The sequence below is a fragment of the Monodelphis domestica genome, chromosome 4 (assembly GCF_027887165.1).
Source record: "Monodelphis domestica isolate mMonDom1 chromosome 4, mMonDom1.pri, whole genome shotgun sequence".
In the NCBI taxonomy this organism is placed as follows: domain Eukaryota; kingdom Metazoa; phylum Chordata; class Mammalia; order Didelphimorphia; family Didelphidae; genus Monodelphis; species Monodelphis domestica.
The window spans coordinates 308,251,842-308,257,098 of record NC_077230.1 but is presented as its reverse complement, the minus strand read 5'-3'; the positions used below and the strand labels follow the sequence as shown (position 1 = coordinate 308,257,098).

General features: G+C 34.4%; 1 pseudogene; it reads left to right on the top strand.

The window, feature by feature from the left end:
* The window catches only part of LOC103102031 (eukaryotic translation initiation factor 3 subunit C-like), an 18,528-nt pseudogene extending 14,981 nt beyond the window's left edge, over nucleotides 1-3,547 (top strand).
* The last annotated feature ends 1,710 nt before the right edge of the window (nucleotides 3,548-5,257 follow it).

Below are 5,257 nucleotides of genomic sequence, written 5' to 3'. Positions count from 1 at the left end.
CTTCCTTCCTTCCTTCCTTCCTTCCTTTCTTTCTTTCTTTCTTTCTTTCTTTCTTTCTTTCTTTCTTTCTTTCTTTCTTTCTTTCTTTCTTTCTTTCTTTCTTTCTTTCTTTCTTTCTTTCTTTCTTTCTTTCTCTCTTTCTCTCTTTCTCTCTTTCTCTCTTTCTCTCTTTCTCTCTTTCTCTCTTTCTCTCTTTCTCTCTTTCTTTCTTTCTTTCTTTCTTTCTTTCTTTCTTTCTTTCTTTCTTTCTTTCTTTCTTCTTCCTTCCTTCCTTCCTTCCTTCCTTCCTTCCTTCCTTCCTTCCTTCCTTCCTTCCTTCCTTCCTTCCTTCCTTCCTTCCTTCCTTCCTTCCTTCCTTCCTTTCTTTCTTTCTTTCTTTCTTTCTTTCTTTCTTTCTTTCTTTCTTTCTTTCTTTCTTTCTTTCTTTCTTTCTTTCTTTCTTTCTTTCTTTCTTTCTTTCTTTCTTTCTTTCTTTCTTTCTTTCTTTCTTTCTTTCTTTCTTTCTTTCTTTCTTTCTTTCTTTCTTTCCCCCCTTTTTCTTTTTAGTTGCCAGCACTTATCAAGAACTGGGCACTTAATAAATGTTTTTTGGAGAAGGAAATGACAAACCATTGCAATCATGAAGAGTCAGACATGACTAAAAAGACTAAAAAACAATAGATGCTTACCTATTTGAATAACCTGCAAAATAAAGATAAAATTTCCATCTAGTTTACAGAATGTTTCTGATGCTTCCAAGGTAACAAGGAGTTTTGAGGATTTGAGAAAGATATTTAGATGTCAGATATTATTTACATTATTAATTTTTTTTCTTTCCTTTCAATGTCTGCTTCTAGTTCTGTCTCCTGGGACTAAGCAGAACAATTTTAATGTGGCAGTACTTCGAATACTTGGGAACAGGTAGCCTATTTCTCCTTAAATTCCATTTTTTTCCTGAGAAAATAATGGGTAGGATCCAGTTTAGAGTTATTTTGAGCTCTTATGTGTCATGGATTGGAAGGCCAAAGGATCATCTTAGCCAACCTGGATAGAGGTACTGGAAAATTTTTATATCAGAAAAATTTTTGAGGCCTACTGCTTCTTATAAAATCTATTTGTAAGACCAGATTAGGCCATTTATGTATGTGAGGATCTCTAAAAGAATAGATCCTGAAGTTCAATTTAATTCAAACAATACTTATTACATGCCTTTTAACTGTTAGGCATTTTGTTATATATTAGGGATACAACAACAAAAACAAAACCATCTCTGTTCCTATTGAACTTACAGCCTACTGGAGAATTCAAGACATTTTGCAGTACTTAGAGGATATATTCTAGAATCTTCATAAGTATAATTCCAATACTTCCTTGAGACATGGAAGTGACCCTGGTTTTTCAAAAGTATTGGCAATGATGTAACAGTTGAAAGAATCTACCAAATTATAAAAATTTTGAGTAGAGTTCCAGATAGATCTATCTGCTTTTTAAGGACAAGACTACCCAAGTATACCAAGTATTACTAGCAGGTTATTCACCAATTGATGAATTCTTTAGCCATGGAACATAAATGAAAAGATGAAAAGATTATTTCTTTTGTGTGGGTCCTTTCCTATTCCAAAGTTATAGTGACTTGTAGAAAAGAAGCTAGAAGATGCTAAGAATTACTGTTTTAAAACTACCTGAATATTAACTTTGGTTAGGACAATATATTTATCCAATAAAAAATGATTTGATATAACACTAGAGGATTTTAATGATAATAATTTAACAATTTTGAATTTCTTGCTATAAGTTAAAGAAGAAAATACAATAAATTTGTCACTTCATGTAAAGGTCATTTTGCATGTTCTCCTTAAGAAACAAAAGAAATAGTTGGTTTCTTTGCACAAGAAAAAATGAATTTCATGGAATATTTGGTCATATTGACTTGTAATGCTCATGATGAGCAAAAGGATAACAATGCCTGTAACTGTAACCAAGGCACCAACATCTGGGGCAGGGAATAAAAAAAAGCAGAGGAATATTATTAAGAAGTTGAAGTAAAACTCAAAATCAAGTCAACATATGCCTTGATACTTGGTGACCCCATAAAAAAGAGGGCAAAGGTACAAAATACGGTTTAAGAAAATAAAAAGGTCACGAGAAGTTTGTAGTTCACTCAGATGTATCTGCCCTGCATATAACAAATACTTATGCTTGACAAAGTGAATGATTGGATTCTAATACAAAAAGAGCTATAAAAGTGAAAAAAAGGCACTCAAGAAAATGAAATCTTCCTTTTATGATATAAGCCCAACTGGACCACATACATGAAGCCAGGGAAATGGCAGAAATGTTTAGACTATGTCAATGAATTTGCAAACCCCAACATCTTTTTTAGAGAGACTATCCTGGAAGAAAATGAGAACCTATCCAATTTTGAATAGCCATTCTATCTTTGTGGCTATACCCTAACTCTTTTGGAAAGGATGAATGAAGAATTAACAAAGATAATACAGATCACAGATCTTCATTCCCAAGAGTTTGTGGAGCATCTGGAGGATGAGACTCATGTCTGTGCCTTGGCTGAGCATGTTCTGTGCTACCTGCAGGATAAAGGAACAATACTCCCATAATATCCACCATTGTTGTGTGCTTCAAATCTATTCTGTTGATGGAGAAGCTATGTAAGTACATATATGCCAAGCATTGGACAGACAAATGTGACAATCCTTTGTTATGTCTACCACCATGCCTTTCATTCTTGCTGGTACTATGTTTGGGACCTCATGCTCATAAACCACCTTCAGAACAAAATTCAGCATGCCGACTCTTTACAACCATAACATTGCATAGTTGAACCATTGTACCCTTCACCAGAGCCTAAGCAAAGATGCACACAATGCCGTCTGGACACTCAGTCCAGTGATTGTGCTAAGGAGTCTATTTGAAGGAGAGACTGCTGCCTGTAGGAGTAGAACCAAGAGCAAGAGAAGATGGAGGAGTGATAATTGGTGCCCTTGAACTTGCTGATAAACTTGGAACTGCTGGAGTGCATCTATTTGGTCTCTGTCAGGCTTCTAGAAAACCCATATGTGACAGCCCATGAAAGTGATACCCAGAGGAGCATAATCAGCAAATAGCTGCACCACCAAATGTGAGTAGGTAAGAAGCAGCTTTTGCTTGGTCCTCCTGAATCGCCGAGGGAACATGGAGTAGCGGTTTCTAAAGTCATGAAGATGAGTGACTATAAGATTTACTACAGTTTTATTATTAAGGAAAATATGAATGAGAAAGTCTGAGCTTTGTTCTCTGAGGCCATGAAGTCAATGGCATATTAGAAAGGTCTAGAAAGTCACTTCATAACTATCTTTTTATCTATAAGATTGTCTACAACTCCATTAGCATGGAGGTGTTGTCTGATAGACTTCAGCTAAATCTTCTTACTGTGAATGCCATAATCAGCAAAATGATCATCAGTGAGGAGCTTATGGCATCTCTGGACCAGCCAACACAGATGGCGGTGATGTATTGCACAGAACCCACAGCCCAACAGAACTTGGCCCCACAAATGGCAAAGACGTGAGTAGAAAACAAATGAATGTGTTTTTTAGCCATAAGAGGGATTTCTATAGAAATTATTTTAGAGACCAGAAAGATGGCTACTGAGAAAATGAGTGGAGTTATATGTATCTGTGATGCTTCCACCAAGAGTCAGACTTCCTATTGACCTCTTCAGGGCATCCAATTCCTGAAATGTAATATTCGTCAAGAATAATTGAGAGTTCATAATTTTTCAAAAAGGAAAATGAAATCTTGATATCTAATTAGACATGATCAAATAAATGTAAAGGAAATATGTACTGGAGTCAAAATGATTTTAAAAGCTATGTAAGGGTTAATTTTAAAAAAAATTTCAAAGAAAGGAAAATTCCAAAAGAAGGAAGAGGCCATAAATCATTATATTTACAAGTGTAATCAAGATGATATAAGTGATTACTGACTCATAGTTTTTCATTTCCATAAAATATTTGTTAGACTGGTCTATGACTGAATCAAAAGTGCCCTTGCTGAAAAAATACAGACTAGATTTGTAATTTTATCAATATAGGAATTTCCTTTACTAATTCAAATCAACAACTGTTTTGTCCTCAATAATTTTAGGAATTTGCATCAGGTATGAAGAGGTTATATGATTTGTCCATCAGCATTCTAGTTAGAGATAGGATTTGAACACATACCAACTCTAGGAGAAATAAATAAGTGAGTTTTGCCAAAGATTTTATGTAAGAGACCACAGTTTCACAATCACCAAAAATGAAACATATAATGAATGAATGAAATGTATATAGGATATAAGATTTTGGGGGGTTTACTCTTTGTTGATTACAAAAGCACTTGAGTTGTTTTAAATAACTTTCTTCAAATAAAAGCTTTCCCTTCTATGTATTGAAATCGTGAATTATTTCTTGAGAAATGCAACTGAAAAGATACTATTTATTAATTATCTTCTTCTGATCCATGTTGGCCTGATTTAAAACAGGATAATTTGTTTGCCATCATCATGAAAATTGTCCTCTGTATAGATGCAAATGGATTTGGGACTGCCTGTACATGACAAAGCTCTCTAGATGTTCCTTTTTTTTTTTTCACTGATAATATAATATTGAACCTTTTGAGGCCTGGACTATTACAAGGTCTTCTCAGTGAGAACTTCTTACCACTGTGGAGATAATAATCTAGCAATCTACATAGAAAGAAAAGTATATCACTCAGATTATTACATTCAGTTGAGTGAGCAGATCATTGAGCTAGTCAATCATGCTATTTGTTGATCAGTCAATGAAAATTTAAGCACCTACCATGTTCTAGGTACTGTACAAAGTTCTAGAGATATAAACACAAAAGTGAGAAAGCTCCAGATGTCAAGGAGCTTGTGCAGAATGAATGGATAAGGGAGCATTTATTAAGGTTTTACCACATGCCAAACATTAGTACTTAAATTTTGAACAGGTACTTCAGAGGAACAATAAACTGGATCCAGAATCAAAAAAGATAAAATGTTAGGATGCATTTGAAAAAAAATTACAACAATTTCTGTGATTCTAAGTTGTATTCTGACACCAATGTTTTTACTGTCCATATTCTCCCTATGATGCTATATGGCTGTAGATTAGGGGGTACTAAAATCAAAGGATATATATTGCAAGTGGCCCAAAGGCCAATGGAAAAATACAGAGTAGACTTAATTATCCTAAAAAGATGTCTGATGGTGACATGCTCTCAAGAAGTATCA